Source organism: Castanea sativa, chromosome 1, assembly GCF_040712315.1.
Source record: "Castanea sativa cultivar Marrone di Chiusa Pesio chromosome 1, ASM4071231v1".
Lineage (NCBI taxonomy): Eukaryota > Viridiplantae > Streptophyta > Magnoliopsida > Fagales > Fagaceae > Castanea > Castanea sativa.
In genome coordinates, this window is record NC_134013.1 from 72884751 (window position 1) to 72897222 (window position 12472).

At 35.4% G+C, this 12472-nt stretch overlaps 1 long non-coding RNA gene across 1 annotated transcript; it reads right to left on the reverse strand.

The window, feature by feature from the left end:
* Nucleotides 1-2245: 2245 nt before the first annotated feature.
* On the reverse strand, nt 2246-3539 carry LOC142642318 (uncharacterized). The gene is made up of 2 exons (XR_012845638.1): nt 3310-3539; nt 2246-2841 (listed from the first exon to the last, which is right to left on the reverse strand). It is a non-coding gene; the product is annotated as an uncharacterized LOC142642318 (long non-coding RNA).
* Between the last annotated feature and the right edge of the window lie 8933 nt (nt 3540-12472).

The following is a 12472-nucleotide window of genomic DNA, read 5'->3' on the forward strand; positions in this document are numbered from 1 at the left end:
TGCTTCTTTTTTTTTTTTTCTTTTTCCTTTTTTCTTTTTTGAGAATGATACATGCCATGTTGATGTTATACATGAATGTATACTTCTTTCCTTGTACAAAATTTACTCACATCTTTCGAACATGGGCCTCTCTACGCGCCCTACAAATGCCAGACATTTTGAGCCTGAACTTGTTGGCCCATTGTGGAGGATCTTAACCCAATTATGAAAAGAAGCCCCCTCACCTATATTGGACTTCTAACCAAAAAAAGAAAAAGGGAAAGAAGATAGAAGCATTTTCAGGATTAGATATAGAACTTAGGCTGAAAATGCAAACATATCCTATGTTGGATATTTCAGTCTTTTAATTTTGTTTTGGTCCATTTCAATTTTTTAACTTTCAAGTTTACTCAATTAAAATTTTTTTTATTAACTTTTGTTATATGTTTTGGTTAATTTTCTAATTTTTAAAAATTTTCTCCCAATTTTTTTAAATTAAAAATATTCAATTAATGATTTAAAAGTATTTTCCAATATTTTTTTTCAAAAAATTTTAACAAAAATTGACAGAAAGGCCTTAATTGATTGAATTAGAAACTTAAAGGACCGAAATGAACAAAAGTTAGGTTAGAGGGCTGAATGAATTCTAAATAAACTTAGAAAGTAAATTTTGCATTTTAACCTAGTACCTTTTATATTCTTAAAAGATTGTGGAGATTCAAACCCCGGCCACAAGGGGAGGCAGTGTGCTATTAGGCAAGAAGGCCTTTGGAGATATACAGTGTCAGACCCACAAAAAAAAAAGTTACTACAAAATGAAAATTTGAGCTTCTCTGTGAAATAGACTGCATGATGTATTAATTGTTTCTTTTCAATCAAATATCTTATTTACAAAAAAAAAAAAAAAAATTGACGTAGAATATTAATACAAAATTTTGTGTACTTTTTTTTTTTTTTTTGAGAAACCAGTGAACTACTTTGTGATGAGGATTTATGGTACAAATTTACAACAATATATATACAAATATAATGTGTTACACTTAGTGCAACTTTGAACAATATTATACTACACAATATTTTTTAATTGGATGTGAATTTGACAAATTTATCGTTGAATTATATTTTTTTTTCATATATTTTCTCTACTTGCAGAATTTCAAGATGACATAAAATCAATAACTATGTCATCAATCAAGGGGATAAAGAGAATTGCAAAATTTCTTCTTCTTATTTATATTCAATTAGGAGAACTTAATGTTTTAAAGTTCCATCCACTGACTTCAAAAATGAATTAATAAACCAATTGCACAACTAAACAACATTTTTTTTTTTTTTTTGATGAGCAACTAAACAACATTTGCAAAAAACAAAGGACCTGTCTTGCAACACTCTGAACATAAGCACAAACACAAACAAAGAGGAAAATTCCAAGACCAACATGCAGATCTATTTATTTGGAATAGCCACGTCACTCTGGCAGGGATTTATGTTAAGCTGAAATATTCAGCGCCATTATTGGACAGTCTATGAAGTTTTGCGCCATACCATTGATGCAGATACTGATCTCTAGAACTAGAAGTATTGACTGAGTTGCCCCTCTCGGTTTGGGGCAAGCACCATCACCACAGGTGTGCATGGGTTACTGAGTTAGGAATTTTTGTTTTTTTGGAGGAGCTGTGTTGAAGGATTAGGAGAATTTCAAAGATTTTGATCCCAAATGTCCCCTCATGATGCAAGCACGAATTACCAAATTACTAAGTAACTAGTCGCTAACCTATGCTATGCACGGGAAAATTTTATATTAAAAAATTTCAAACTTAGAATTCAATCAACACCTCAGTCCTCACTAACAGCCATTGAACAAAAGTTTAAGAGAATTCAAGTCCTACCCAAGAAAATAGGATTTTTATGAATCCTTATATCTACATAAATCATAATCCAATTTATCCAAACCTACTCTATCTGAAATTTCAATTAAAAATTTTCTCAAATTTGAATCACATACAGAAACCAAAATTCAATTTACACACAATTCAAAAGAAACCAATACCGAAAAACGCATTCCAGTCTTTATTTTCCTTCACTGCTTCTTCTATAAGTAGGTTTGTAGATCTCATTGATTGTGCCATTCTTTTCATTTTTCATCATCATTCAACCTTAATCAAAACCAATAATTTAAATATCTAAATCAAAGAAAATCAACCCAATAACCCAAATATATAAATCAAAGACAAAATGTTATAATCACATGAACATATATCATACCAAGACCTCAAAATGATTTATATACAGAGATATAGCATATTATGAATATATCATATGATAACTTTTATACAATTAGAATTGGTCATAATCAATTGTGAACTTGAACTATTACAACTATTTCTAGGATAAAGCAGAATCGAATTGTAACTTATGCATGTTATTTGAAAAGCAAAAACAATTACTTGTACATTATGAATCATATGACAAACTTTGTTGGTGGCAGAAGAAAATGGCTAATATGCATTTTCTGGTTTAAGTCTTAGACCAGTTCATTACTTCAATTCTATGTAAATATTATAGCTTTAATCTGATCTTAGGCTACCAATTCTAAAGCTAATTATCAACAAAGCTCCTAATTTTATCTTTGCTTTTAACCCCAGATTCCTCTATGAGTTGGACCAACACCTTGACCAAATTTTGAAGTCTGCATCTTTGGCTAAAATTAATCTCCCATTTGATCGGGGAAGCATAAGAAAATACCAATACAAACTGTGAGTGCCTCCAAGTGTAGAAAAGGATTATTGAGAGACTGGCTCTTAGTAGGACCTGGTGATTTCCAACTCTCCCCATCTGGTTGCCATTAGCCAGCTCTTTACACTGTTGTCATGCAAAGAAAAATTCTCCTCATACGTTGCGTCAGAGATGTGAAAAAATTCTCTTTATTTTTATACACAAAAGGCAAAATAAAGATTGTTAAACCCAAACCCAACATTTGCAAATCAAATGGCAGAGAACCAAAGTCTGATGAGTCTAATTTATGGATTCAACAACACATCAAACCATAACAAAACCAATCAAAAAACTGAAAATTAAACATGCATAACAGAATGAACAAAACATATTCATTACAGAGCAAACAAAAAATCAAAATTAAATTGCTGAAAAACCATAACAGAATAAAAGGGCCTAAAACAAAATTGGAACAGAAAATTAGTAATTCCGTTAGCAATCTTTTTTGTAATTTTGTAATCTATAAAATAACTTGACTTGACTATGAAAAGAGAGAAACAAAATCATATGAATCCAACATGTTCTACAGAACCAAATGGGATTACAAAAACGTACCAAGCTTTAGAGGCCAAGAGATGAGCCAGTAGAGGCGAATAGAGAGAGCGAGACTGAGAGAAGAGGTGAAGGGTTTGAGCCAAAGAGAAAGGGGTGAGGTTAAGCGTGAAGAGAGAAGAGTAAACCTGTGTCTAGGGTGTTCAGTTCTGGCTGAATTTGTGTTTGTGTCTGTGTCCATCGGGTTTTGTTTATTTTTAAAGATAAGTATTGGTTTGTTTTATTAAAGATACGTATCGGGTGTTTGGAGAGAAAAATAGTGTTTTTAATTTTATTTTTTAAATATTATGCTGATGATGAAAATAGTGGAAATTTAAGAGGATTCAATTTTATATATATATATAAAAGTTTTTTTAAGAGGAATAATATTTTATTTAGGCCACGATAACATTTCTATTTATCAATTAACAATATAGACCATGTTGATACATTACTGAAAAGTTAGGAACCAACTTCATACATTTGTAAGATTAGAGACAATTATTTATTTATTTTTATTATGGGACCGGAGACCAAATTGACGCAAGTTAGGAATGAAATAGTTAATTTAACCTAAAAAAAAAAAATTGCAGAAAGTTTACAAACGTGGGCCTCTCAGCCATCCACTCCAAACTCCACACATTTTGGGCCTGAACTTGTTGGTTCATTGTGGAAGAGCTGAACCCAGTTACAAAAATAAGCTCCCTCATCCATATTGGGCTTCTGACGAAAAAAAGGAAGAAGTATTCAGGATTAGATATTGAAGCCCTAGCCACAATTGAAGGCAGTTTTTTTTTTTTTTTTTTTTTTTGGAGAACATGTATTTTAAGACACACACAAGAGGAGAGGGGAGAAGGTTTTAAAAAAATTAACAGTGATGTATATTCAAAAGGCAGTGTGTTCATTAGGCTAGAAGGCCAAAAGAGATACGATGCTATATTATTCCAAGCTTGAAGCTTTAGACCCCTCAAAAAAAAAAAATCCCAAAATGAAGATTTAAGCTCTTTTTGTGGGTTTCAGTTAACTCAACTGGTAAAGTCTTTAATGGTTGTATAAGAAATCTGAAGTTTAATTCCAAACTATGTCAAAAATTGATTAGTGTCTTGGTCTAATGATAAAGAGTTATCATCAAAAGCTCTTTATGATATGATAGAATTGTTAGCTTCCTCTAGTTGTTTTTGTTTTTGTTTTTGATATGATAGAATTTTAACCTGTAGCGTTCACTACATGATGATTACTCTTTAGTCTTTATCATCAAGCTCAATGCATCAATTGGTTTTTGTTATAAGCAGAGATTAAAATCTCAAATTTCTTATTGAATAACAAAAAAACATTAATAATTAAACTAACTGAAACTCATTAGTTTCAAAACTCGAGCTCGATGTTGGTACATGTACTCAATCAACTTATTATACAATTTTCGTAATAATAATCAAACATTGTAAATCTCTGTTTAGGGCCTTCCAAGAGTTAAAAGCGTGTGACTTTCAAATTTCAATTTATGTTTTGAACAAATTGGCTTGCGCCTATCATTTTTATCAATATTGCCTTTGTAGCTTGTTGGTGTTGCGCATGTCAAGGTTATGATATGGTCTAGAAGTTGGGCCTTTGGGCCTAATTCTAACAATCCCCTAAACTGAACCTACAAATGAAATGGTCTGAGATTTGGGCCCTTAGTTCTGTATTGTAACAGCCCTTTAAGGCCTCAAACTCTTATTCGGTTGTGAGAGATCAGCTTGAGTTTGAATGCAAGATCACGAAACAGTGTTTTAAGGAGGAATGAGACTTAGAGCATCCACATCTCTTCAGCTAAAATTTTGTAAAATGAAAAAAAGTACAACTTTTACATATTTTTTGCAAAAAATCACCCATATCAGTGGGTGTATAAAAGTGCAAAAACGTGGAAACCCTTAAACGAGCTACAGTACCGTGTAAATATACATGAGTACTGTAGCTCGTGTATGGATTATTTTAATCATTTTCGTTCGCTCCATTTTTCCTCTCTCTACTCCGTTCTCAACGAACTCAACAAACTCAATATCAACACAGAGAAATTAACACAGAACAGATCCTCAGTAACAAACTCAGACATACATTTGCTCCAAAAAAAAAAAACACACAGATACACAAACTTTGGTCGGCGGAGCTGCGGATCGGAGCTGGGATTGGTGGTGCTGGGGATCGGAGATCGGAGCTGGGATCGGTGGTGCGTGGATCGGAGATCACGGCTGGGCTCGGCGTGGATCGGAGATCGCGCTGGGCTCGGCGGTGCGTGGATCGGAGATCGCGTTGGGCTCGGCGTGGATCGGAGATCGCGCTGGGCTCAGCGTGGATCGGAGATCGCCGCTGGGCTCGGCGGTGCGAGGATCGGAGATCGCGCTGGGCTCGGCGGTGCGAGGATCGGAGATCGCGCTGGGCTCGGCGTGGATCGGAGATCGCGCTGGGCTCGGCGTGGATCGGAGATCGCGCTGGGCTCGGCGGTGCGAGGATCGGAGATCGCGCTGGGCTCGGCGTGGATCGGAGATCGCCGCTGGGCTCGGCGGTGCGAGATCGGAGATCGAAGTTGGAAAATGGGTAGAGAGAGAGAGAAAGAGAAATGAAGAGAAGGAGAGAGAGAGAGAGACATGAATCAGAAATGAAGAGAAGGACGTTAGGCCTAAAAGAAAAATGAAAAATAAACTTCAAAGACTCGGACGGAGGCAAAAGGGATACACATACCCTGATGAGGCATTATGCCCCATGTTGTGTCGTGACGGGCATATTAGTTATATCTCCCGGATGACACATCCATTTGTCTCCTTCTTCTAAAAAGAAGTGTGGACCGCTCTTCCAGTTTCCGTTCGAGTCCGGAGCGTCACCGACGAGCCTCAATAAAGGACTTCTAGCTGCGAAGCTATACATCCCCTCGGACTTAACAACGTCAACTTCCCTGGCTGCATTGGACGTAACAATGGAAAAATTCTTCCACCGTCAACCTTCGGGAACCGTCTTCGACATTGCCCCGTCTTACAAAACCTCATAAACTCCAAATTACCGAACACTCTCTGTGCATCGGGGGAGATTTGGGTGATCGACTACTGCTGTATCAAAGAAGTCGGACGGTGAAGAGAACTTTAATGGAAATCGAGCCCCGCCTTTAAAGCTTGCTCGTAGATCCCTAAACACCGTCTACTCCCTTGTAGTAGCATTTCTCTGATTTTTTCGGGAAGACGCAGACGCGATGTTGGTCCGGTATTTTTCGATACATTGGCCCTAAGTGAGCTTGGAGTTGGCCTACGCATGGACGACCTTAAATCATTACTTACCATCCGCAGAAAGCAGAAGATGACGAATTTCCGAAGGCCAATTCCGGGCCAATTATTGATCGGACGGGTAGATCAACGCCGCCCAAGTTACTTACCGGACGACATCAACCTCTCGTCACTTATACCACCGCTGGCGGAAAGGAAGCAGGTACTCGTATCGACCCTCTCTTCACTTCAAGTGTCGGATTCCTGACCCTGGATCTGAAATCTTTTCATCGTAGCCCGCCCCTCGGCGGCAAACGACCGGTTACGATTTGACGCACTAGACATTGCCTACATTTACGACGGTATAACCTAAGATACCCCGCTGCCTCCTAAAGAAAAGTGCATATACTTAAAAACAATGAAATCTCAAAGAAAGACGGATTTTATGGTGTTTGTAATTACAATTTACTTCAGATTGAGACTATTGATTTGCGAGCCGACTGATCTGATCTCGCTACAATGATGAAGACAATTTTATAGGGGCTAGACTCGGTTGTGCTCGCTCACAAGTTTTTTGATATTAAGATAAAACGAGTGTGAGAGAAAAAAAATCTGGCTTTTCTTTATAGAACAGAGGGCACGGAATACGAAGCGACGCCTCATTTTGGGGAAATAGCCAATCCACGCAGGGCCACACGTGCTCTTCGTCGAAATACAGTGCGCCACGTGTCGTCCGTCATGGTATGCCAAGGCCGTCCCCATTTAATACATTAGCTTAAAGTTTATTCCATGGATCCGCGGGACATTATAAGGACGGATTCCAAGGGACCTGGCATGGCAAACCGAAGTGGGGATAAAAATAGTAAATGGATGGAGACAAACATGACTCGGATCGCACACCATGAGTGATCCAACATGACGGCTATGACGGTCAAAAGTTGTCAATATCCGTCCCGTATAAATTAATTACATGCCACGTGGCATGTCATTTCGATATATTTCTGCATAAGCCTTTGCTTTAAGTCCCCACGCAAACGTGTATATTTCGGACTTTTTATACGCACGTTCGGGAAGACTCTACAGGTTGAAACGTAACTTGAGTAGGGAAGTTGTATCCTTAAAGAAATGCATTCTGACTCAATATAAATACCCCGTAAAACCCTAGTGTATGAAGGTACGCATAATATTCTTAACTCTAGTACCTTGTGGTTAAAGGAACAAGATTCTAACTCACCTTCTCTCGAGCAGTATTTGGCCGACACCACACCGGTGCTCTTCTAGGTCTCATTTGTTTTCTTTTTGCAGGTATTGCTTTCGTTTGAGGAGCGCTTGCAACTCACTGGTGATATTTTCGGCATCATCAATAATCAAACATTGTAAATCTCTGTTTAGGGCCTTCCAAGAGTTAAAAGCGTGTGACTTTCAAATTTCAATTTATGTTTTGAACAAATTGGCTTGCGCCTATCATTTTTATCAATATTGCCTTTGTAGCTTGCTTATGTTGCTATGCATGTCAAGGTTATGATATGGTCTAGAAGTTGGGCCTTTGGGCCTAATTCTAACAATCCCCTAAACTGAACCTACAAATGAAATGGTCTGAGATTTGGGCCCTTAGTTCTGTATTGTAACAGCCCTTTAAGGCCTCAAACTCTTATTCGGTTGTGAGAGATCAGCTTGAGTTTGAATGCAAGATCACGAAACAGTGTTTTAAGGAGGAATGAGACTTAGAGCTCATTTGGGATGTGTTTATTTGCTTCAGCTTATTTGATTTTTTAGATTCTTTTTGGTATTACATTTCCCTTTAAAATGGAGAGGGTCCATTTCATAGCCAGGATTGATTTGAAATATATGAAAGTTTAGGACGTGCTACATCATTTAAAAATATACTGACTAATGCTATGAAATTAACGGAGGATTCTATCTAAACTATGGTTAAGTTTACCAGGGAGTGTATTAAACTTATCTTTTAAGCTTGAATTGTGATTTTGTCACCAAGCCATTTCAAAAACAGTTCTAGAAGTAACAAAATGAGAATAGCAGAATTTAGAAAAAGAAGATGAAGCAGCACAAGCATTGACATCGACGAATAACAGGAAGAGGAAGATGAAAAGACTCTTTTTTCCCCCCTCAATTTGATTGTTCTGTTTGTAATGCATTAACTTCGTTAATTGACAATTGATTCGGGTCATCTTTTCTTATTGTCTTTTTTCTTTGTCTGTGTTTTGTTCCTTTTTTCGTTTGGTTGCTGAAAAGTGAAAATGAAGGAAAGTTTGTATCTTTGATCAGTTTGGATGCCACGAAAACTTATGCAAAAAAAGGGAAAAATGAAGGAGGTACCCAGTACCCACACATGCTGCTCCCTAAATCTTTTTGTAGGCATTCAAAGCAAATCCAGGCACAAATTTGATCTGCCAACCTTTTTTTTTCCTTCTTCTAATGGTGATAAAGTGATAACATGAGGTGATACTTAGAAATGCACTGGTTTTACACCTTTGATCTTTCAGGCATTTTACGAACAATCAAACCACAAGCCCATATGATTTTTTATTAATCCAAATAGCTAGAGGCTATAAATTGCAAAGGCAAGCGATACTGATTTTCTCATATTATGTTGAACATTCACAAATTTCCCACAAATTTAAGTTGCATAAAAAAGAAACATATCCACTACTGGAAAATTAAAGACACTTGGTAAATATATGTTTTCATATATAGGACACACAATTTCCATAATCTTACACTTCAAAGCTTGACTTTTTAAATCAAGTAGTTGTACTACAAAAAACAAAAGCATCCTCCTTCAGAGATGTATGTATGCTAAAAGAATTAGAAAAATTATAAATTATTAAGAATGAGTAGTAATATTAAAATTTGTGAAGGACATAATTACATCTTTATCCCCTCCACAGCGAGAAACACCACCAAAAGTCTTTGCCGACCACCCCAGATGACTGATGAGGCACCCAGATCCCAAATCAAAAGAGACTCACATTCTCTTTTTTGTTCTTTCATTCTTTTTTTCCCAACGTTAACGCCTATGTTAGCGAACATTAAGTTTTGTTTGTTTCACCACAGTTAACTTTGCTATTAGAGTTAAGTTATTAATTTTTAATTGACGTGGTACATCCTAGCCATTGATTTATTTTCAAAGTGATCCTAGCCATGAAATGAATCCTCTCCATTTCAGGATCCAAATCCTTATTTATGGATCCTTTTGTATTTTTTGATATTATTCATGAGTCCTATTGTACTATTCAGCTAATTTTTTTTTTTTTTTTCTACATATTCAACACAAGAATTTTCAATTTCAGCTTAATAAACTGTTCCCAAACAGACCCTAACAAATAATGACATACAAAAAGAAGAAATGAAGTGTAACCCTAACAAATAATGACATACAAAAAGAAGAAATGAAGTGTAACTAGAAGGTACCATTTAACAGATAATGACATACGAAGTGACAATCAATTTCAATTTGGATTGTACTAATTTAGTGGAAACCATTATCTTTTTTAACACTTTTAAACTTTATGCTACTCCTCATTTTCAATCGAACTTGTTAATTTGAAGGGTTACGGAGTACATGATTACTCGTTTTTGTTTTTATATGCTGTGACTTGACTATTTTTTATATATACAAATGTGTGTTTATATTAAAAAACAATAAATTTAGAGATAATATTTTTCATAATTTTTGTTTTTTTTTTTTAAAAATCAATACTGACATGATCTGATTGAAGTAGAATAAAAATAATGTCAATAATAGACTCGGATAAGAATGATGTTACTCTAATCATAATAAGTCATATTTGCTACAAAGAAAAAGGGAATATTATATATCTAATATTACTAGAAATTAAGGAATTTGTAATATGTCACATGTCTAGATATAGTAATGCTCAATCATTTGTATAATATATCTAGTGGCAGCTCTAGGAATGTTTCTCAAGGTGTTCTTGGGTGGACTTGCTCTGTTACAATTTTTTTTTCCACATTCTCTGTTACAATTTTTTCTTTTTTAGATTTTAGTTCAACATTTTTTTAGCTTTTTCTTTTTGCTGGAAAGCAAAGTTATGAATACCGTTTTGGACCTTGTTTTGGTTGGTTTAGAGGAACGAAATATATCGGTACCAATCTATTTCAACGTACCGTTTCAGGGGCGTTTCGGGGTTTCTAAAAAAAATTAAAAATAATATATATTTATATTTTCTTATACAACATAAAATTATTGATCCAAATAAGTAAACCTCAAATAAAACAAATCACTTAGTTTTTTTTTTACACTCAAATCATTTAGTTATTACATAACAATTACTCTTTTAGAATATTAAAACATAAATATGTGATTAAATAATGAGAAACAACAACCAAAAGTAGTACAATAAGAGTGTATATATGTATATCATATTGGGAAGATGCAAGACTTAATAAATAAGTTTGAAATCAAACTCTTTTGTCAGCTTTTTGAATTTTGTCCTTTCCAAAGCTTTGTCACGTGGGTGGGGTCCGCAAGCTAAAAGTCTAAAAGGCAAACTAAATAAAAAACTTAACAAAGCAAAAATTAGAGTAAAAAAAAGAAAGATGAGGCAGATTAGCAGAATGTCTAAGACGAAGCAAAGAAGAAGAAGAAGAAGAAGAAAAAGAAGAAAAAGGGGCGACCTTTGCGATAGTTGGATTTGTTTTTTAGGCGTTCGACGCAGATAATGATATGCTGTGCTGATGAGTTTGTCAGTTTAGGTATTCTTCTTTTTTTTTTCTTCTAAAAACTGGTACTGGCCAAAATGTAACAAATAATCTACCAAAATTTAATTTTTTTAGCATAAAAAATTTTGAGGGTGTTCCTAATTTTTTCTAAGAGTAGATAAATAATTTTTTTTATTTTATATATATATATATAGGTCAGGGCGCCGCCACGGAATATAAACAGGACCACCCTGACCTGTATGCAGCGCCACCACTTAATGATATATCATTGGTGGAAATTAACGTACGTAGTAAAGAACGTAGGACCGAGGAAAAGGGCAACTCATATCGGTTGAGTTGTCACGGTACTGCATCACTTCACTTTTTTGGCTCAAAGCTCCCAGTGAATGAGAGTGTCTGATGCAGGTATGTAGTGTAGGGCATGATACTAAATCAATTTTAAAAAGTAGTGCAGGGCATGATTTTGTGGCTGTTATTTAGAGACGTAAATTTTTTTTTTTTGTTAAAATACTAAGGTTGCTGTGACAGATTTTCAGCCCACGCGAAGCACGTTGCAAACTTAATTGGATATATTGGGAAACATGATTAAGTTTGTGGGTTTGTTAAAGAGTGCTTTAAATGTATAAGTTAAGAATAATAAATACGCAATTATGAGTTATTAATGCACGTTTAAAAAATAAAAAAGACTTGTGAATAATATATTGTTTTGTATCAAAATATTTGGATCTTAAGGCTTGAGTTCTAGCTAGCTTCGGATGGGTTCCTCCTCGTACCTACTAAGCATCTACGTTTTCATGACAGGGTGGGCTCTTTCTTTTGGATTTGGTTTTCCACAAGTGGCTCGACATATAGGTATTGTGGTGGTTTATTGGCGAGAGGTTTTTTTTTTTTTTTTTTTTTTTTTTTGAGCTTTTCCTAAGTTTGACGGGGTTTTGGTATAAATTGGTTATGGTTTCAATGGTGTATTAAATATAAACAATTTAACTTACGTCTTTTTTTATAGAGCTTACCAATTGAGCTAATTAAAACCCGTAATTTAACATATGTCCTAAGTACCCTAGTTAACAAAAAGTTAAATTAATTTAACTCAACTAAATGGTGAATCCTCTACTTATGCCTTTATCTTCCGAGTGTGAACTGTGAAGCCCACGAATTGGGAACTTTCTGAGACTCTCAAACACTTGCACACACATGCAGGGAGGGATGGATAGTGAATCTCATGATGGGTCTTCCCTATCCATACCTCTGGTGCT